At 45.3% G+C, this 23439-nt stretch overlaps 1 protein-coding gene across 4 annotated transcripts in view; it reads left to right on the top strand.

Moving 5' to 3' along the window:
- The window catches only part of LOC139279764 (cAMP-dependent protein kinase inhibitor alpha-like), a 128105-nt gene that overhangs the window by 27906 nt on the left and 76760 nt on the right, over nt 1-23439 (top strand). For 3 of the 4 annotated variants that reach the window (XM_070898965.1, XM_070898968.1, XM_070898967.1), the window contains exon 2: nt 14812-14918. The gene's annotated coding sequence lies outside the window, so the exon portion shown is untranslated. Of the gene's footprint in view, nt 1-3103; nt 3172-14811; nt 14919-23439 lie in introns of those variants that run through there. The other variant, XM_070898966.1, reaches the window with a different exon arrangement.

Genomic DNA, 23439 nt, shown 5'->3' with positions numbered 1-23439 from the left:
TGGGACAACACCCACCCCCACTCCTCTCCCCCCTGCCATCCCAGGAATCAGTCTGGTGAACCCTTGTTGCTCTCCCTCCAAGGAAAGTATATCCTTCCTTAAGTAGAGACCAAAAATGTACACAATACTCCAGGTGTGGTCTCACCAGGGCCCTATATAATTGCAGTAAGACATCTTTACTCTTGTATTCAAATCCTTTTGGAATAAAGACCAACATACCATTTGCTCTCTTAATTGCATGCTGTACCTGCATGTTAACTTTCAGTGATTTGTGTACATGGACACCCAGGTCCCTCTGAACACCAACATTTCCCAATCTCACCATTTAAAAAAAAATACTCTGCTTTTCTATTTTTCCGACCAAAGCACATAATTTCATATTTCTCCACATTATATTCCATTTGCCATGTTTTTGCCCAGTCATTTAGCCTGCCTGAAAACCACCTGTTTATTCCTATCCTCTGTTTTCTGTTCGTTAACCAATCCTCAATCTGTGCTGGTATATTACCCCCAATCCCATGAGCCTTAATTTTGCTAATCTCTTATGTGGCACCCTATAGAATGGCTTCTAAAAATCGAAATACACTGGTTTCCCCCTTATCTATTTTGTGAATTACAACCTGAGTTTTTAAACAGATTTGTCAAACTTGATTTCGCTTTCATAAATCCATGCTGACTCTGCCCAATCTTATTATTTTCTAAGTGCTCTGTTACCATATCCTTTAATAATAGATTCTAGCATTTTTCCTGCTACTGATGTCGGGCTAACTGCTCTGTAATTTCCCATTTTCTTTCTCCCTCCTTTCTTCAATAGTGGGGTTACATTTGCTACCTTCCAATCCACGGGAGTCGTTCTTGGATCTCTGGAATTTTGGAAGATGCCAACCAATGCATCCACTATTTCTGTAGCCACCTCCAATGGCATGCCTCATGGTGATCCACTATTCTAATTTTTACTCTGGCTGGATAGGTTTTCCGGGCCTCTGGGAACCAGCCAGCTAAAGAAAAGTGAGGATTGCTGGATCCAAGAGGTAAGTGCCTTTCCACTTACCTGCTGGATCCAGCAATCCTCGGCTCACCTAGTCCCTGAAATTTGTCACCTCCACCATCCTCTGCCATTATCTTTGGCAGGGCTTGCGGGAAACCCGTTCTCTCAGATTTCCAGACCGCTTTCCAGTGCCCCCCTGCTCCTGACCCACCTCCAGATTAAAATTCCGCCCTACGAGCTGTATTTTACAGTGGGCAAAACAAGGTATTTCTTGTCGTGGACTTTTCTTCAGGTGTGAGCCAGAGGGTGAGTGGTGACCGGCTGCTCGACTGCCTGGAGCATCACAACCAAGCCATCGAGCATCCAAATCCCGCAGAGGATTCTGGACAGTGATCAAGAATGGGAATCCAATATGATTTCTTGCTGGTGGGCACCTCCTCTTAAAACATGTAGGATTCTGGGTTAGGTTAGTAGATTACAATTCCCTTTAACAAGTCAAAAATGGGATTTGCCTGTGCAGTGAATATCAAGCTGTGACTTTTAATTGAGACTCTGATAATTGTCTGGTAGAGATATACTTCTATGATCTGATTACTTTTTTTTCCATAGTAACCATTTAACTCAGATTGCTTTTAGTTGCTTGTATATAAATTCAGAGCTCTGCATGTTTCTATAAGATTTTCATGAGAACATTTCTATTTTCTTGTCTGCGCCACTGCTTGTGTTACTATATTAATTTATGCTGATGAATGAATTTTTGTATGTTGATGCTGCAATATTTATGACCACTTGTGGTGACCTGAGGTCATGTGATATTGGTAGCATTACTGCTGGGTAATGGAAGAACCTGTCTTGTATAACTCATCGCCGAGGAGACCATGTGCACGGCATAATGTATCACTGGAGTGCATAGGTCTTTGATTGCAACACAGTGATTGATGCGTGTCTTCCACAGCTAAAAGAAGTTACTGACTTTTATGTGAGTATTGTGTTGGTAGATAGTCAAGGAGGTCAGATCCCTCCTTCCTAGCAGCTATTCGTCACACCTGACAAGTTGTACTAATATGGCCTTGAAGGGGCGAGGAGAGGGGTAGAGAGATTTTGCTTTGATAGTTCAATAGATTTTTGAAAAGTTTTTTTTTTTGTATTGTCTCCACAATTTTTCTTTCTTCTAAGAGACACTGACCTTGTTGGGGAGGACTTATCCACAGATGCAAAGAACATTTTTCTTTCCTTTTCCTAATTGGCATTTCTGTGCGAACCGAGGTAGTGAATAGCCTAGTCCAGTAGTGAGGGGCAGTACTGTGGGATCGCCGCATTGTCGGCGGAGCGGTACTGTGGGAGTGGCGTACTGTCGGCGGGGCGGTACTGTGGGATCGCAGCACTGTCGGCTTGGCGGTACTGTGGGATCGCAGCACTGTCGGCGGAGCGGTACTGTGGGAGCGGCGCACTGTCGGCGGGTAGGTACTGTGGGATCGCAGCACTGTCGGCGGGGCGGTACTGTGGGATCGCAGCACTGTCGGCGGGGCGGTACTGTGGGATCGCAGCACTGTCGGCGGGTAGGTACTGTGGGAGTGGCGTACTGTCGGGGCGGTACTGTGGGAGTGGCGCACTGTCGGCGGGTAGGTACTGTGGGATCGCAGCACTGTCGGCAGGGCGGTACTGTGGGAGCGGCGCACTGTCGGCGGGTAGGTACTGTGGGATCGCAGCACTGTCGGCGGGTAGGTACTGTGGGAGCGGCGCACTGTCGGCGGGTAGGTACTGTGGGAGCGGCGCACTGTCGGCGGGTAGGTACTGTGGGAGCGGCATACTGTCGGCGGGTAGGTACTGTGGGAGCGGCGCACTGTCGGCGGGTAGGTACTGTGGGAGCGGCGCACTGTCGGCGGGTAGGTACTGTGGGAGTGGCGTACTGTCGGCGGGGCGGTACTGTGGGATCGCAGCACTGTCGGCGGGGCGGTACTGTGGGAGTGGCGTACTGTCGGCGGGGCGGTACTGTGGGATCGCAGCACTGTCGGCGGGGCGGTACTGTGGGAGCGGCGCACTGTCGGCGGGGCGGTACTGTGGGAGCGGCGTACTGTCGGCGGGGCGGTACTGTGGGAGCGGCGTACTGTCGGCGGGGCGGTACTGTGGGAGCGGCGCACTGTCGGCGGGGCGGTACTGTGGGATCGCAGCACTGTCGGCGGGTAGGTACTGTGGGAGCGCGCTGCACTGTCGGAGGGGCCGTCTTTTGGATGAGACGTTAAACCGAGGCCCCGTCTGCTCTCTTGCGACAGTGACTACACTCCAAAAGTACTTCATTGGCCGTAAGGCGCTTTGAGACGTCCGGTGGTCGTGAAAGGCGCTATATAAATCCAAGTTTTTCTGAGTGAATAGGGAGCATTGTAGTTGAGTCCAGTCCTGTCTTCATCTGAGATCCACACACGAGCACTGGTGCTGTGGTGATAGTGACCATTTGGTCACCGGCTGCTGGGCCCCATATCCATACCGCAGGCAAAATCAGCACGTGTGTGAAAGAGAAGAGAAGAAAACGGAAAAATATAAAAATAGTTCAGTCGATCTCCTGTAGTGTCACCTACAGATAGTGAGAAAGCAAATTTTCTTCAGAGTGCTTTAGGAATGTTGTTGGTACGGGCATGATGACCTGGGCTCCGATTTTTAACTCCGCGTGGGTGGGTAACGAATCGAGTTGGATACTCGCCTGCTGCTGCAGAAATAAGGCCCGGACCTATAAACATTGGAGTTCAGAAGAATGAGAGCTGATCTTATCGAAACAGATAAGATAATGAGGGGGCTCGACAAGGTGGATGCAGAGAGGATATTTCCACTCATAGGAGAAACTAAAATTAGGGGACATAATCTCCAGAATAAGGGGCTGCCCATTTAAAACTGAGATGAGGAGGAATTTCTTCTCGGAGGGTTGTAAATCTATGGAATTCTCTGCCCCAGAGAGCTGTGGAGGCTGGGTCATTGAATATATTTAAGGTGGTGATACAGATTTTTGAGCAATAAGGAAGTAAAGGGTTATGGGGAGCGGGCAGGGAAGTGGAGCTGAATCAATGATCAGATCAGCCATTGAATGGCGGAGCAGGCTCGAGGGGCCAAATGGCTTACTCCTGCACCTATTTCTTATGTTATTTTCTGAGAATAAACTGCATGTAGGGTTTCAATTTAAACAAAAACTGGCGCAGCGCCAGAAAAGTTGTCAACTCAATAAATGGCTCTGGTTATAGGGTTATCATTGCAAAACCTGTAGCAGGGCAAAAGCTTTATTGCAACTTGAGCAACAGGGATTCACAGCATTCTACATGTGTAGCCGAAGAAATAAGGGCTGAAATACACAAAATACAGTTTGTAGCAGTGATCGTTTTACAAATGTCAAAAGGGAGATTGTGATGCTGATGGTGCACGATTTATTTTCTGTAGGGGTTTTGGTCTAGGAGCATCTACCCTGAAAATTCTTCTTTTTATTTTTAACACTGCGTCTGGCGTCATGCCCAGATTGTCCTTGATTATCTGTGTTGTTGTTTTAGGTGCATTTTCTTTCAGCGCTCTGTCCTTTTGCGCCAAAAATAACATGCCGGAAGAATTGCAATTATTTTCAACAGGAAGTTACAGACTTTAATAGGATTTTACGAGATCCAGTTCCTTCCGATAGGAGTTTAAATTGCGATAAGCCATGTTAATCTGCTAATTTTTACTGCCTGCAGCTATAACGGACAAACCAGTGCCTGAGCGGCCCTAATGCAAGCAGAGGCGGGAGCAAGCCCTGCTGATGACACTAATAGAGTCGTGTCGGTCTGTGTAGATGTGGCAGTGTATCTGCAGAGAGGCTAAGAGCTGAGTGTCAGCCTGTGTCTCTCGGTGTTGGTGTGGCTGTGACCTGCCCCTCCACCTCCCTTGAGCACCATGGTTACTGCAGTAACCAGCTGCACTCTCACGACTGACGCTGTCTGATTAGTAAGGAGGATGCTGCCATATTCCCTCCATCCTCCCGAAAACAATTTGAGGGTGGTTATCTGCTTGTTTCCAGCTGAAACGCAGATGGAGTAGGGGTAATTCCACCACCCGAGCTTTGTTGCTAGGTTTTTATTTTATCCTCCATAAATGGCAATCATTCATGTTTTACACTTATTATTGGGGGTGTCTGGGAGGGGTAGCGCCTCTGACAGTGGACTTGTCGTGCTCTTCGGAGTAGTTCCTCTGCCTTGGTCCCCACCTGGCCTCCAACTTTCATCTGTGGCTCCAAGTAGCTGTAGCATGCACAGCGGCCACATCCCGGTAAACTGCTTCGACAGGCAGGCTAAACCAAATGAGGGTAGCCGATGGGTATTGTCCCTCGGTGACTTTCGGGACCTGCTCACCCCAGCATGTGAAGTCTGTTGCGGTGGATTGGACGGAGGAAATCAAGTTTGATCCAACGGCCATGAAGGTGGAACAGCAATGCACTGTGGAGTGTACAGGGCATGGCAGAGCACGAAAGACGTCATGGCCATCCACTGAAGCCAACGAAGTCTTCAGTTGTACCAAATCTTGGGCCACTGAAACCCGGCTTCTGCGGAGGAGAGTGTGGGACCGCCCCTGTGCACTGGCCTTCCCACTTTAAAAGCATCTATGTACAGGTTTGTGCTAACCATCATCCAACATACCAAGTCCTGCAGCGATGGGGGAGGGGCGAAGTGACAGGTGGAGGTGATCACTGGGAGTCATACCTCAAACCTGCACGTAGACGGCCTGTGGGCAAGTGGTCATCTGACTCTATCCAGGGCAGCACAGGAACCCGGCAGACCGCAGGCGACTGAGCAGCCCTCTTTTTAGGACAGCACTGCTCACCCTTTAGGGGAGGGGCCTAGAAAAGGTGGCCCAAACACTGCCTGCCCTTCTATTAACTGGCCAGATTGCCGCGGCTGGCAGTTCAACCCATTCTGCAGTCGAAAATACAGCAACAGTCGAAAACTTCTTCTCGGACAATGGAACGTTCGCACACTCTTCGACAGAGCTGACACTACAAGACTGGAAAGAAGGACTGCCCTTATTGCAAGAGAGCTGCAGCGTTATAACATCGATATAGCGGCTCTGAGTGAGACAAGACTTGCAGAGGAGGGCTGCGTGAGTGAACTAGGTAGCAGCTACACCTTCTGTTGGAAAGGCAAGGCAGAGAATGAGAATAGGATCCACGGAGTTGGCATAGCAGTGAAGACTTCTCATGCAACAATTTCCGAATCTGCCTGAAGGGATTGACGAAAGACTTATGAAACTGCGTTTCCCCCTGAATGTCAAGCGTCATCACCATTATAAGTGCTTATGCACCCACCCTTCCAAGTCCCGATGAGATGAAAGAGAGGTTCTATGAAGATCTAGACAGACTGGTCAGGTCCACACCTGCTGGGGACAAGTTGATCATCCTGGGTGATTTCAACGCACGAGTTGGAAAAGACAGCAAGCAAGACTGGAAGGGAGTCATTGGACTGCACGGCATAGGAAAATGAAACAGTAATGGCCTCCTCCTCTTGAGTATGTGCGCGGAAAACGACTTGACTATTACAAATACTCTATTCAGGCAGGCTGACAAGTACAAAACAACTTGGATGCACCCCAGGTCTAAGCAATGGCACATGATAGACCATGTCATTGTAAGAAGGCGAGACATCAAGGATGTAAAATGACTGGAGCAGAATGCTGGACAGATCACCATCTAGTCAGATCCACTCCAGCTGTACATTGCCCCACTTCAGCGCAAGCATCGAAAACTGAGCAGAAGTGCCTTTAACACAGCTAGGCTGAAACATCAGTGCTACCTTGAGCAGTTCCAGGATGACCTTGATAACAGGCTGATTTCTCACGGACCACTCACCGGCAATACCACACACAAGTGGACAAAGCTCAAACAGATGGTGACAGACTCGGCAAAGACAACTCTTAGACTTAAAAAGAAGGTACACCAAGACTGGTTCAATGAAAACAACGTTGAGATCTGCCAGACGCTGGATGAAAAGAAAAAAGCATACCTAGAATGGCAAAATGACCCTTCCTCAATTTCCAAGAGGGACTGTTACAGACACATGCAGAGCAAAGCACAAAGAAACCTTCGCCAGATGCAAGATAAATGGTGGCAGAGGAAATGGAACATTATGCTGATACTCACAATACAAAGATGTTCTTCAGCGCCATCAAGTCAGTCTATGAACCATCAAAACCCAGCACCACTGCACTCCTTTCAGCAGATGGCAGCACTTGGATCAAAGACAGGACTGGCATAAATGAGAGGTGGAGAGAACACTTCAGCAATCATCTTAATCGACCTTCAACAGTGAACGAAGAAACACTTGACTCCATACCCCAGCAACCTATCAAAGAAGATCTTGATCTTCCTCCCAGCATGGACGAAGTAAAGAAAGCCATCAACCAGATGAGTACAGGAAAGGCTCCAGGAAAGGATGGAATCCCTGCCGAAATCTACAAGACAGTAGGCCCAGCAACTCTCGAGGCCTTTCATGACATAATAACTAGCATCTGGGAAGATGAAGACATGCCACAGGACTTCCGTGATGCTATGATAGTTTCCCTCTACAAGAACAAGGGCAACAAAGCAGACTGTGGCAACTACAGGGGAATATCGCTTCTGTCCATTGCTGGGAAGATCATCGCCCGCATAGTATTGAACCGACTCATAGCTAGTGTCTCAGAAGTAAATCTTCCAGAAACACAATGTGGCTTTCGACCTGGTCGGAGCACAGTGGACATAATCTTTGCACTCTGACAAGTGCAGGAGAAGTGCATTGAGCAGAACATGGACCTGTACGCTGTATTTATTGACCTCACCAAGGCCTTTGATACTGTCAACAGAGCAGCGCTGTGGTCAATCTTGCCGAAACTTGGGTGCCCAAGGACGTTTGTCCACATCATTGAGCTGTTTCATGACAACATGACGGGTGAAGTGCTCTCAGATGGCACAACCACGGCCCCATTTGCCATCTCAAATGGAGTGAAACAAGGTTGTATACTCGCTCCAGTTCTGTTCAACTTATTCTTTACCTGCGTCTTGAACTATGCCATAAAAGACTTGGAGTTTGGGGTCTACCTGAAATATCAATTAGATGGTTCACTGTTCGACCTCTGCCGCCTTGCTGCAAAGACCAAAGTACGGAAACGACGACTCCTAGAGGCACTCTTTGCTGATGACTGCGCCCTTATGGCACACAAGGAGAGTGACCTACAATTCATACTCAGCAAATTTGCTGAGACAACAGAATTGTTTGGCCTAACCATCAGCCTTAGTAAAACCGAGGTTCTCTATCAGCCTGCCCCTGGCACCACAGCACCTGCTCCCACAATCTCCATCGGCAGTATACAACTAAAGTCAGTGGACAGCTTCAAGGTACCTTGGCAGCACCATATCAAGTGACGGGTCCTTGGACAAGGAGATTGATGCAAGGATCTGTAAAGCCAGCCAGGCACTTGGTCGCTTGTGCACTAAGGTGTTGAGTCACCACCACATCCGACTGTCAACTAAACTGTTGGTGTATAGAGCAGTCGTTCTCTCATCTCTCCTTTATGGATGTGAGACCTGGACACCCTACAGGCATCACATCAAAAAGTTGGAAGTTTCTATATGCGTAGTCTCAGATCTATACTCCACATACGCTGGCATGACCGGGTGTCAAACTTTAAGGTTCTGGAGAGAGCACAATCAACTTGCATCGAGGTGATGATCATGCGAGCCCAGTTCCGGTGGGCTGGACATGTCATCCGCATGGATGAGTCAAGGATCCCTTATCAGCTTCTTCACGGCGAGCTCTGTGAAGGCCGAAGACACCAGGGACGCCCCCACAAGCGCTACAAAGATTGCATCAAGGCTAACCTCAAGTACTGTGGCATCCGACCAAAGGACCTCAAGAATACAGCAGCTAATAAAATCCAATGGCGAACCCTCACGAGGACTGCTTGCCAGACCTTCGAAGAAAGCCGATGTCAACACCTGCGGGACACTAGAGATAGACGACATCAGGTGGCAGTAGTGTCCGCATCAGGCATATCGAACTTCCCTCGTCCGACGTGCAAGAGACTATGTGCATCCAGAATTGGCCTATACAGCCACTTGAAGACGCATGCCATTGATGATTAGCACATCAACGTCTTTGTTGGATATGATAGACTACCGATATTGGCAGTCATGGAACCATGCCCCAGCCACTCCCACTGAAATTCCTAGGTTTATACAGTGCCGTTGTATTGTAGAGAAATTTGAACTGAGTTAACTTAAAATCCTTGATATTGAAAGGGGGATTATTAACAATGTGGATAAGGGGGTCAGCCATGGATAAAGATAATTTTTTCACTGAAGGTTGTGAATCTCTGGAATTTTCTGCCCCGAAGGGCTCCCAATGCTCTGTTGTTGAGTATGTTCAAGGCTGAAATTGATAGATTTTTGGACTCTAGGGAATCAAGGGATATGGGGATCGGGCGGGAAAGTGGAGTTGAGATTGAAGATCAGCCATGATATTGAATGGCGGAGCAGGCTTGATGGGTCATATGGCCTTGCTCCTAATTTTTCTGTTATCTATAAACCCCTTCCTCAACCGCACATGGTCACAAATCAGAAACCAGAGATGCATCCTATTTCTCCTCCATCTACAACACAGGCCCTGCCCCATAGGCCACCAGTCAATTTTTTTTTTTAAGATTTTATTTTTATGAACTTTTATTTGCTCCTTTCATTTGGCTTCCCTTTGCCTTAGGCACCAAGATTGACCCATGTTCCTTCCATTACCTGGACTGAGATTGGCTAACACCAGGGCTCCTTCCTGACCTGTATGCTGAAGCTACTCACTGGTTCAACTCTCTAAACTATTCAGAACTCCATGCATTTAACTTCAGAAAACTGCCATTTGGATATTTGAGATTGGCAGCACTTTGTTTCCTGACAGCTGTCCAAGATGAATAAAATAAATAAAAAAAAAAAAAACACAATAAATGGCGTAAGGAAAATACTGTGGATGCTGGAAATCTAAAATAAAAGAAAATGCTGGAAATACTCAGCAGGTCAGGCAGTATCTGTGGCAAAGAAACCAAGTTAACGTTTCAGGTTGATGACCTGATGAAAGATCGTCAATTTGAAATGTAGGCCCTGATTTAAACTCCAGGTGGTTTCCCCACTCGGGCCTGAGTTAAAATTCCAGTTGGGTCTCAATGATGTCATCGGGCTGCAACATGCATATGCAAAGTAGGATCCTGTTGGCTCCTGATGTGTGTCCTTGCTGCCTGAGCAGGAGAGCAGGTTAAAATTGCAGATGTTGTGATCATGTTGGGTTAAGGACAGGTAAGAGCCAGGGCAATTTTTAACTGCCCACTCACCAGGTTTCTGCTGAGCGAGTAGGATTAAAATCGCTCTGGTTAACTGTTTGTTTCTCTCTTCAATAAATGGAAATTTGAAATACGAACAGAAAATTGAGTTCTGAGGACAGATATACCTCTGAAACGTTAACTCCTCTTTTCTCTCAGATGCTGAGTAACCTGCTGTGCACTTCCATCATATTCTATTTATCTAAGTCAGTGATGTGCCATTATCTTGAGGTGGGACAAGGGGAGGGAACATGGAGATACAAATTGCTTATTGTATAATGTTCAAAAACTGTTTTGGCTCTCGCTCTCGCTCTCTCTCTACATAAATTATTGATTAAATACAGGGGATGTTAGATGTATATCCTGCAAACAGCTCCCAGCCTGAGTCTGCTGGCACTTTGCTCCATCTTCTTAATCGTTGGAAACACATGCCAGCAACGTAAATGCCAGTAAAAACGAATGTGATTTCTCTCGACTGTGTTTTCTGGATCACGAGCTCTGGATTCCCTTTACTTTGCCATGTCTGAGGTTTTCCTGTCCTTGAGAGCTTGATGTCAGTCCATTTAGCTTCCTGTTTCTTGCTAATTTGTCACTTTTCTTTGGTCCCTGTGCGCACACACACCTACACCTAGGTCGTCTTACAGGTGCCTGTAGCGTAGGGTTGTCAACTCAACTCTAGTTGGATATATTCCTGGCGGCATCACCTGATCTCCTGCCTCCCAGCCACCCCGCCCCCACACTCCCACAATTGGTCGCCCGACGTGTCCATCCTTGCGGTGCCCCGCCTCCCCACGACCAATTGGAAATCAAACATCTGCATCCTGATTGACTGACCGTCAAGAATGATCCAAACAGCTTTTCTCATGTCCAATATTTTTATAACCAATAAACAAGTGTTCACAGAAAATTATGTTAAATAGAATTTTTTTTTAAGAAGTCCCTTCTGGTTTCCACTGAGCTGCATGGCCACGCAGTGGCCTGGAGATCCTGTGTATGCCCATCACTGGAGTTAAAGCTTAATCTCCAAGACATTGCAAGCCAGGAGAAAAGATACTGGGGCAATTTTTTATTTTAAAGTGTTGTTTTTTCATTCTCTTCGGGCATTTATTAATTATAAAAATATTGGAGATGGAATAAAAAGGCCAAGAGTCGAGCATCGACCAGTTGGGTAATTAAGAGCATGTTTGCTTTCCAATTGGCATGGGAAGGCGGTGTGCTGTGAGGATGGACATGGGGTCGTTTGGCGGCAGGAGGTCATGTGATGAAACCTGACGAGTTGACAACCCCTGGTAGCATCTCAACAGATGTATGCTTGCCCAGTTATAACACACCCTTGTGTACCGAACTAGACATACCCGAAGAGACCTGCATATGGAGTATAGAATTTCCCAAGGAGGCCAACACTGAACTTTGCGCAGTTCTGCTGCCAGAATGGAAAATCACTTCCACAATAGCAACAGTTCTGTCCAAAATTGTGAATGTAATCACTGTGCTGAACCGTTACATTATTGTTTCTTTCCAAGTCACAAAAGGAGATATCTGCCACATTTCTCAACTTGCAGTGCAGAAGCAGTCACTGATTTATGCCTTTGTGAATCCTGCTTTCAGATGCAGGGGGAATATTTTTTAAAGGCTATAATTGTTTTTTGAGAATGAGATTATTGAGAAATCTGGTGTTTTGTGCAACTGCCACTCAAATTATGCATTGATGACGGTAGTACAAAGTTTGATAGTTTTATGCAATGTTCAAATAAACTGCAACCTAATTTTTTCTGAGTTGAACACAAGGTTTCACCTTCTAACCTATTTGTACAGTGGTCTAAAACATCACATTATTTTGTGCAGTTCTTGCATTTATACAAATCCCTTCACTGGCAGAGATTAAAACCAAATCTGTAATATTTAACTAGTACTCTTGTAGCCATCTGACTTTCCTGTTCAATCCATGTTGCCTTCCAGCGATCTGATTTGATTCATGGGAACCATGTGACCCACAGATGGATGGGTACTCACTGATTTATTTCCTTCTGGTATTGATGATCACTCTTAATGCTTCGTCTCTTCCCGGCCCTGCTACCACCTCAACGTCATCTGCCTGGGGCTACAGCTGTCCCTCCTCGGGTGCTGGTCTTGCTCTCTCTGACCTCCTGCCCAATAAAGAATTTTGTATTCATTTAAAATGTTACATTCGGCACTCTGCTCTTCACCTGGCATGAACTTTAAAAGAGCCGGAACACAGCCTGCCTGCACTCTGATCCAGGTTGACAGCTAGTTCCCTCCAGCTGTGACCTTCTGCTCAATCCTTCCCTCCCACGAGCAACTCCAAGCTTTAACCTTCCGCTCTCACCACCCTGGCCTTGAATGCTCTGGCTCTGCTCCCTTGCTCCCTCCCTCCCACAAGTGCTCTGGAACCTGAAGTGGCAAATCTGTGAGGAGCAGGATGATCTGGGAAGGGAGTGGAGAGAGCCAGATCCCAGCCACTGAATTGTATTGGTGTGGTTACCTTTCATAACCAACCTTTAAATGAAACTGCATGGGTGATCCATGATCTGTGCGTTTAGATGAATGGGAGATGATGTTGCTCCAGCAGCTGGGTGTGAGCCACCCACCGCACCAGTGGTTTGAGAGTCTGCCTGGTCTCATTGTCTTCATGGTTTGGGTTGTCTCCTGTCGGCCTCTCTTGGAACCAGGCTCGTTGCAACAGGACCTGGGTGAAAGAAAGAAAGACATGTATTTATGCAGCGCCTTTTATGGCATCAGGATGTCCCAAAGCACTTTACAGCCAACGAAGTACTTTTGAAGTGTAGTCACTGTTGTAATGTAGGAAATGAATGAGCTGGTGAATGAGACACAGCCACTGTCTGGTCTTTTTTAGAGGTCCTAATATAATAAAATTACATTCACAATGATCAGATCCATAAAAAATATATAAATAGAACTGAATACAATGCATAATAATTACAACAGTCAATGTAATAAGGGTAAACCATGCCAAAACTGACTAGATTTCCCCTTTTTTAGCAATGATTACAGCCCTAACACTCCCAATGTCACTACCACCCTATCCTGGCTCCTCTGTAGATCTCTGTTCCTGACCTTAGCCCCACAGCCCCTCTGTTTCTGGGTTTAGTTCCACTCATGGCATCATTTGCTCCATATCATGGACACTCCTGCATCCAGGCTTTGTGCTTTACTAGATCGAGGAGGTCTTGCACCAAGGTCCAGTTCTTGGCTCGCTGCCAGCTCCATTCCTTATTTAAATGCTCTGCTCCACAGTGGCATGTTCACCATCACTAGCTAGCTGCTCCACTGGCTTTCGTGTGCTCTGGACTACCCATAAGCAATGCCATGGGAGATGTGCTAATTATTGCTTGCATGACGAGACCATATCGGTCAACCCCAATCAGCAAGGGTATCAATGGGTGCCTGCAGATAAGAAAAGCACCGATGTAGAGAGAAAACACAAATCCAAGGAACAAGCAAAAAAAAATCGATATTTGGTGAGGGGTAGAAAAATTTACATAAAGCCAGACTGAGAAATGCAGAGACACAGAAAGCAGAAAGACCAAGGGAGATGAACAAAAATAGAGACAGCAGAAGCTGAGAAATGAGAGAACACCACGTTAGTGAAAGAATCAAACCAAGAGTGAGATTAAAACACACACAGACCAAAAGAGTGTTGAAAGGGATAGAAAGAGAGAATGAGAGTTTGTAAATGACAGATAAATAAAATCATTGAGGGACAATTTGTATGCAGCTAAGGAAGATATTTGCAATGCATCTCTGCAATGGCACTGCAGAGTAACCCATACTGCTGTATGTAGGATTGTTTTTTGGTAGCTACTGTTATAATTCTTCAGGGAATGTGTCTAGGTGTTATCAATGCACAATTGACAATTTCACTAATACATTCTTAACATGGTGGCTGTCATTTACATACAACTGGTATCCCAGCATGTGCACTGCAAGCGTTTGAAAATCCAGATGTGCTGCGCCCTTGTAATTCAGTTACATTGCCTGAGGTAGTGTTGGAATCTTCTGTGTCACTCTAAGTTGGGGATTTGGAGAGTAACACTGCCACAAACAAGCAACTAACTGCTCCAGATTTGACAGTAGGATCATTTTTAAATCTACAGATTTGTTTGTCTTAATCATTTTACAATGGAGGATGCAAGAGCAAATGTTACCAGTAGGTCTGTCACTGACACCAACGCTGCACAGTATCAGTGCAGCTGTATGTTCTTCATGGATTTTTCATGCCTTTGTTGCACACAGTCCCTGTTGCATACTCTGAGAATAACCTTCAAACACTGATCTAGGCTCACACAGAAAGCTAATGGGGACTATAAAATGGCACTCAGCAAAGGCTAGCATATTAAGGAATGGAGGGAAGAAAAATAGAACTGAATAAATACAAAATATATCGGTGTAGTCACTTCAATGTTCCAGTAACAAGCTTTGTGTTTAACTTCTATCTTTCACAGATTGGCAGCAGTCAATATTAAGATGGAAAGAGTCTAATCTTGGAGTGCAACAGATTGGGACAGAACCATTTTGGAGAGAGCGGAGTACTAAATAAATCTGTGAGGAGGTAAGTTGCCTTTTTCCCCAAATTATTTGGATACTTTGCACCACTTAAATCCTCAGAGCAGGCTAACTACCTCAGCCTTGCCACTGGAGTGACATCCTTGTAGAGATGGAGGAAAAATGAAAGATTTATATAGAATGTTGTACGGTACAGGAACGGGCTATTTGGCCCAAGTAGTTTGAGTGTTTATGCTACACATGAGTGTCCTCCCGCCCCATTTCATCGAATCCTATCAGCATTCCATGAAACCTTCCATTCCTTTCTCCCTCGTGTTTATCGAGCTTCCTCTTAAATGCATCTATGCTATTGGCCCCAACCACTCCCTGTGGTAGCGAGTTCCACATTCTCACCACTCTCTGGGTGAAGAAGTTTCTCCTGAATTGCCTATTGGATTTATGAGTGACTATCGTCTTGTATTTATGGCTCCTAGTTTTGGTCTCCCCTATAAGTGGAAACATCATCTCAGCGTCGAGCCTATCAAACCTTTTCATAATCTTAAAAACCTCTATTAGGTCATCCCCTCAGCCTTTTCTCGACAAAAGAGCCCCAGCCTGTTTTATCTTTCCTGATGGGTCTAACCTCTTGGGATTTAAGTCAACAGAGGTTACTCCCATGTACATGCTAGCATCTGACCCTAACAGAGATGGGAGAGGCCAAGAAGATTGCCTGCCCTTCCTTTTGGCTGGGGCAGAAGCATGGTATAGGGAATTCTATAGAGGAAGTGAAAAATTAAATTGGAATACGGGTGGAAATATGAGACTTATCTGTAAACATCCAAACAGTAATAATCAAACTGTACTGCTCTTTAGTAGTTTTAATCGAAGTATGTAAGTTGCCAAGACGATGGCAGATGACGTGAAATGTAGTCAAGTTTAAAGTGCCTTGGGGTGCATTGAACAGTTGCTGACCTGTTTGGGACAACATGATTCTGATAAGGATGTCCGTTTATAGCAAAGGCAACTGATGAGTTGTTGGAACTAGCCTTGAAGAAACGGGTGGAAAGAAGATGGTGTCGTTTCGGGTGGAAATGTGGCCATAAGGCATGCCTGAACAGGGAGGCCCAATGCCTGCCCTACGATAGGCCATGGGCCTCATCTAAATAATGTGGGCGACTGCCAATTCCTGTCGCGCCTCCACTGACAGCTCGCCCTTCTGCTCCTTCGAACTTCGGGCCACCTGTCTCGCCGGAAGCACCGGCAAGGTGGAAGGGGAATAGGAGGGAGCCGATTGTGGGACAGTAGCAGCCCTCTGGAGGACTCTGAACAATCCTGAGTGGGGCAGGCTTGACTCTTGCCTTGCTTATTGCAGGGCAATTTTGGCGAGAGGGGCCTAGGACCGGCATTACCCTTCATTTTAATATATGTAAGGAACCCTGTTTTAGGTGGTTGCCAGGGATGCCTGAAAAATGACCCAACCCAATTTAGGATTGGACATTTCGGACATTCTTTGGGTGCAGGATGTTGGTCCCCAAAATTGGGGCTCATTGTGCCCAATAAAACTGGCACAGTGAGGTCTAATTTTGACTCCTGTGATTTGCAGTAGTTTGGTTGAATTGTTCTCCCAACAAACCTGAGTATCCTTTTGGATTGGAGCTAACTGCAAAGTAATGGTCATAAAGCTGGATTTATTATGTTTGTGTATGCAAGCAGGTAATTTTGAAATATTTTGGATTGTGAGTATAGGGCTATTTGTTCGTTTTTCCATTGTTGCTATGGTGACTGCACAGTTCTGTTTGCTGATGTGTGGTTTTGGCACGGTAAATCACTGCAGCAGCTCTCTCTATGTCTCCAGTGTTTTCTAAGATGACATGACATCTGACCATGCTCTGTGCCTTACAGGCATACAGATTATCTCCATACGCTTATGTGCAGAGATGATTATGTCATTTCTTACTGAGCATATTTTTAAAAACCAGCAGATAGCATCAAGCAAGCCTTGTTGAATTTTCACAGTTGATATTCCTGGGGGTCATGTGTGCAACCTGGAGCTAAATAGCAGTCATGGTTGCAGTTCAGAAGCTCCAATGAGTATTTGTAACAATCAAAACAAATGCATCCTTCAACAGATTCTATAAATGTGACACACAGTTTGACATTGCTTTGATGAGGTGGTTTAATTGGTTATCCTTTTCCATTACCAATGGTCAAACCCATGCAAATTGTCCTACAATTGAATTAAATTATAAGAACAGGTTACGTAGCTTGTATTGCCTTGAGTTTAGAAGGTTGGGGGGTGGTCTAATCAAGGTACTTAACTCAATTAAAGGATTTGATAGGGCAGATACAAAGAAATTAGGTTAATTTCCTGGTCTGTGCTTTAACTGATCTCGATCAGGACAATGGTTTTGGTGGTACTGCAATTTGCTTCAATGTCCCCCTGGTTTATGATGGGGGGTGGGGGAGGGGAAGTCATCCAAAGTTATTGCACCTGATTTCTGTTCGATGAATATCTGGTGTGGACGCCCCTCCCCTTTTAGAGGGGGCACTTGTAAAATATATGGTTTTAATGCCCCCCAAAAAAAATCACACAAAAAAACCCCACAAAAAAAAAACATTTATTAGAAAAAGGGGCAGTTGAGTGTCCCCCAGATCGGGGGGTGCTTGATCTAATGTTTATTTTGTTCCCCTCCCCCCCCCCCCCCCCCCCCCCCCCCCAAAAGAGTTCTGGTGTAGACGGGGAGAGGTGGGCCAATAATGGCCCTCGTGGTTGAGTAACCAACTAGCACTCGTCCAAATTCATGAAGTATGGCCAGCAAGTGTAAAGTATCGGGAGGTCACTGTCCAGAGGATTGTACCACAATATGAAGAGGAGGGGGTAAAGGAGAAAATTAGAGGGGAAAATCAAAGAGAGAAATTAATTTTGGAGCGAAATCCCTGCTTGCATGAATTCAGGGCAATATCTGAAACGTTTGATTTTCCCAATAACATTTGATAGTAGATATTGCAAAATTGTGATAATTGGCAGGGTGAGTAGATGCATTAAAAACGGAACCATTCCTTTTCTGCAAGTATTATTAAAAAGCAAGTATTATTAAAGATGGATGTGTCATAAATATAAAGATTGTGTTTTGTAGTTTGTCTTTAACACATAGTATAGTTATATATCTAGGGACTAAGATAAATAAATTTGATAATTTAAGCTTCCCAAATCAAGGGGAATCAAGGGATATGGAGATTGGGCGGTAAAGTGGAGTTGAGGTCGATGATCAGCCATGATCTTGAATGGCGAAGCAGGCTTGATTGGCCGTCAGGCCTACTCCTGCTCCGATTTCTTGTTAAAAAGATGCATTTATTGTTTTTGAAATGCTGTGACTCTTGCATACAATCTAAGGTTGAAGGCATCCATATTTTACTCCTAGTCACTCTGCTTTGTACAGCACAACAGAATGAGGCTGAAACAGAATTAAGCTGTTCCCCCTGCTTCCTCGAGCAATGGAACTGAATGTCAATCTAACACTGATGCTCAGAAATGGGGTGGGTAGGAATGTAGTTTTTTTTTCACTGCATTGGTCGGGATAATTCCTCTGAACGGTTCACGCTCGCTGACATTACTTGCCAGAAGTTTTTGTCTTGTTCATAGTATGGGTGACCCTGCAGAGCTACATTCCTGAACATGATCCAGGCATGTTTGGGAATGTGAAATAGACAAAATTAACCTTTTGCACTGTGTGCTTTATACACATGTATTGACTCACCTGACATGCAATTCATTTTTATAAAATCCTAACAAAAAGCACCTGGGTCTTGCACAAGTTGGCTTGTACCTTCATTATGTTAGTGATTGAGCCATCTTTTGCACCATTTTAACATAAATTCTTCTCAAGTTGGCAACTAAATAGCACTGGCAGTTCAATGCTAATCAGTCAGGCTGAAATATTTTGCTTATTGGATAATTGATCATTGGAAGAAAGCAAGAGATAATAGAAACATAGAAACATAGAAAATAGGTGCAGGAGCAGGCCATTCAGCCCTTCTAGCCTGCACCGCCATTCAACGAGTTCATGGCTGAACATGAAACTTCAGTACCCACTTCCTGCTTTCACGCCATACCCCTTGATCCCCCGAGTAGTAAGGACTTCATCTAACTCCCTTTTGAATATATTTAGTGAATTGGCCTCAACTACTTCCTGTGGTAGAGAATTCCACAGGTTCACCACTCTCTGGGTGAAGAAGTTTCTCCTTATCTCGGTCCTAAATGGCTTACCCCTTATCCTTAGACTGTGACCCCTGGTTCTGGACTTCCCCAACATTGGGAACATTCTTCCTGCATCCAACCTGTCCAAACCCGTCAGAATCTTAAACGTTTCTATGAGGTCCCCTCTCACTCTTCTGAACTCCAGTGAATACAAGCCCAGTTGATTCAGTCTTTCTTGATAGGTCAGTCCCACCATCCCGGGAATCAGTCTGGTGAATCTTCGCTGCACTCCCTCAACAGCAAGTATGTCCTTCCTCAAGTTAGGAGACCAAAACTGTACACAATACTCCAGGTGTGGCCTCACCAAGGCCCTGTACAACTGTAGCAACACCTCCCTGCCCCTGTACTCAAATCCCCTCGCTATGAAGGCCAACATGCCATTTGCTTTCTTAACCGCCTGCTGTACCTGCATGCCAACCTTCAATGACTGATGTACCATGACACCCAGGTCTCGTTGCACCTTCCCTTTTCCTAATCTGTCACCATTCAGATAATAGTCTGTCTCTCTGTTTTTACCACCAAAGTGGATAACCTCACATTTATCCACATTATACTTCATCTGCCACGCATTTGCCCACTCACCTAACCTATCCAAGTCACTCTGTAGCCTCATAGCATCCTCCTCGCAGCTCACACTGCCACCCAACTTAGTGTCATCCGCAAATTTGGAGATACTACATTTAATCCCCTCGTCTAAATCATTAATGTACAATGTAAACAGCTGGGGCCCCAGCACAGAACCCTGCGGTACCCCACTAGTCACTGCCTGCCATTCCGAAAAGTACCCATTTACTCCTACTCTTTGCTTCCTGTCTGACAACCAGTTCTCAATCCACGTCAGCACACTACCCCCAATCCCATGTGCTTTAACTTTGCACATTAATCTCCTGTGTGGGACCTTGTCGAAAGCCTTCTGAAAGTCCAAATATACCACATCAACTGGTACTCCTTTGTCCACTTTATTGGAAACATCCTCAAAAAATTCCAGAAGATTTGTCAAGCATGATCTCCCTTTTACAAATCCATGCTGACTTGGACCTATCATGTCACCATTTTCCAAATGCGCTGCTATGACATCCTTAATAATTGATTCCATCATTTTACCCACTACTGAGGTCAGGCTGACCGGTCTATAATTCCCTGCTTTCTCTCTCCCTCCTTTTTTAAAAAGTGGGGTTACATTGGCTACCCTCCACTCGATAGGAACTGATCCAGAGTCAATGGAATGTTGGAAAATGACTGTCAATGCATCCGCTATTTCCAAGGCCACCTCCTTAAGTACTCTGGGATGCAGTCCATCAGGCCCTGGGGATTTATCGGCCTTCAATCCCATCAATTTCCCCAACACAATTTCCCGACTAATAAAGATTTCCCTCAGTTCCTCCTCCTTAATAGACCCTCTGACCACTTTTATATCCGGAAGGTTGTTTGTGTCCTCCTTAGTGAATACTGAACCAAAGTACTTGTTCAATTGGTCTGCCATTTCTTTGTTCCCCGTTATGACTTCCCCTGATTCTGACTGCAGGGGACCTACGTTTGTCTTTACTAACCTCTTTCTCTTTACATACCTATAGAAACTTTTGCAATCCGCCTTAATGTTCCCTGCAAGCTTCTTCTCGTACTCCATTTTCCCTACCCTAATCAAACCCTTTGTCCTCCTCTGCTGAGTTCTAAATTTCTCCCAGTCCCCAGGTTCGCTGCTATTTCTGGCCAATTTGTATGCCACCTCCTTGGCTTTAATACTATCCCTGATTTCCCTAGATAGCCACGGTTGAGCCACCTTCCCTTTTTTATTTTTACGCCAGACAGGAATGTACAATTGTTGTAATTCATCCATGCGTTCTCTAAATGTCTGCCATTGCCCATCCACAGTCAACCCCTTAAGTATCATTAGCCAATCTATCTTAGCCAATTCATGCCTCATACCTTCAAAGTTATAAAGGCAGAAATGGGGGAAATAAAGTAGAGGGATGAAAAGAGACAGATACAGAAGGTTAAAAAGCAGAAGTGGTGATGAGTAAACTACCCTTATGGGTCATTTGGTCCACTGCTAATTCATTTAGAAGCATCAACTGGATTAAAAGGAGAGTTTGAATATACCATTGAGGGTCTTTGAGTGTTGAAATAGGCAGACCTTGCTACTTAGAACTCGCCAGAATCAGCTACACAAGTGTCTAAGGCTCTGATTATCAAGGCTAACACCCTGCATGTAGCAGTCAACAAAAATATTAATAGGTACTTGTCATGGATCTATTTTATTCATAGGGCCAGTTATTTCAATTTCTTGGCTTGGAAGCCTGAAAACAGAATTTGGAATTTTTCTGACCGTGACATTTTTGGAGTATCTCGATGACTCTGCGTGTATCTCTGTCTCTATTCATTCTCTACATTTTCTTTTGTTTTCCATTTCTCCTTTTCTGCCTTTATTCCTCTCTCTCTTGATGGATGAAGTAACAAGACACTTAAGTCAAATAGCAATTGCCTGCTGGACAAATGCACTTGCGGGAAAACAGGGAAATCATATGAAAACCCAAATGTAAACTTGTTTCTAATGATCTACGAAAAATAATAGTGAGCCAGCAGATTTATCTTTATTTCCTTCATGGTAAGTTGGATAGTGCGTTGTTTTATAACGATAGGACCATTCAATGTATGTATTATATATCTTTAAGACCATAGAACAACACCCTAATATTTATATAGTATCTTTCAAGTTGTCTCAATGAGCTTTACAGCCATTGAAGTACTTTATTGAATTGTAGTCACTGTTGTAATGTGGGAAACGCGGCAGCCAATTTGAGCACAGTAAGCTCCCACAAACAACAATGTGCTGATGACCAGATAATCTGTGATTTTGACTGACAGATAAAGTGGATAGTTAGGGTCTTTTTCCCTTAGTGGAGGGGTCAATTATGAGGGGGCGTAGGTTTAGGGTGATTGGTGGAAGGTTTAGAGGTGATTTGAAGGGAAGCTGCTTCATGCAGAGGGTGGGTTGGGGGTTTGGAACACACTACCTGGATGGTGGAGGAGAAGGGTGGTGGAGGCAGAAACCCTCACCACATTTAAAAGGTGCTTGGATGGGCACTTGAAGTGCCGTAACCTGCAGGGTTATGGACCTCGAGCTGGTAAGTGGGATTAGACTGTATAGCTTCTTGGCTGGCGCAGCTACAATGGTAAGTACTTTAGGGACTCTTAATACAGCCAGGGTGATCTTCTGGACTAGTTTCGATTGCCTGTATGGGTCAGAGAGGAATTTTCCCAGATTTTTTTTCCCCCCTATTAGCCTGGGTTTTTAATCTTTTTTTGTCTCTCCCAGACTGATTGCATGGCTCCGTGTGGGGTGGAGTGTAAAATGTTGCGATACATGGGGTCATTGTTCAGAGGTTTACATGTAACCTTCAGGGCTGCTGACAGAGGGCCGTGAGGCTCTTTATCGGCCGGCCCGTGCACAATGGGCCAAAATGGCCTCTTGCGCTGTAAATTTTCTATGTTTCTATAAATATTGGCCAGGACATAAGAACATAAGAATTAGGAACAGGAGTAGGCCATCTAGCCCCTCGAGCCTGCTCCACCACTCAACAAGATCATGGCTGATCTGGCCGAGGACTCGGCTCCACTTACCCGCCTGCTCCCCGTAACCCTTGATTCCCTTATTGGTTAAAAATCTATCTATCTGTGTGATTTGAATACATTCAATGAGCTAGCCTCAACTGCTTCCCTGGGCAGAGAATTCCACAGATTCACAACCCTCTGGGAGAAGAAATTCCTTCTCAACTCGGTTTTAAATTGGCTGCCCCGTATTTTGAGGCTGTGCCCCCTAGTTCTAGTCTCCACAACCAGTGGAAACAACCTCTCTGCCTCTATCTTGACTATCCCTTTCATTATTTTAAATGTTTCGATGAGATCACCCCTCATCCTTCTGAACTCCAATGAGTAAAGACCCAGTCTACTCAATCTATCATCATAAGGTAACCCACTCATCTCCAGAATCAGCCTAGTGAATTGTCTCTGTACCCCCTCCAAAGCTAGTATATCCTTCCTTAAGTAAGGTGACCAAAAATGCACGCAGTACTCCAGGTGCGGCCTCACCAATACCCTGTACAGTTGCAGAAGGACCTCCCTGCTTTTGTACTCCATCCCTCTCGCAATGAAGGCCAACATTCCATTCGCCTTCCTGATTACCTGCTGCACTTGCAAACTAACTTTTTGGGATTCATGCACAAGGACCCCCAGGTCCCTCTGCACCGCAGCATGTTGTAATTTCTCCCCATTCAAATAATATTCCGTTTTACTGTTTTTTATTCACGGTGGATGACCTCACCGAGGAGAA

Source organism: Pristiophorus japonicus, chromosome 14 (genome assembly GCF_044704955.1).
Source record: "Pristiophorus japonicus isolate sPriJap1 chromosome 14, sPriJap1.hap1, whole genome shotgun sequence".
Lineage (NCBI taxonomy): Eukaryota > Metazoa > Chordata > Chondrichthyes > Pristiophoridae > Pristiophorus > Pristiophorus japonicus.
This window is presented reverse-complemented; position numbering and strand designations above follow the sequence as displayed.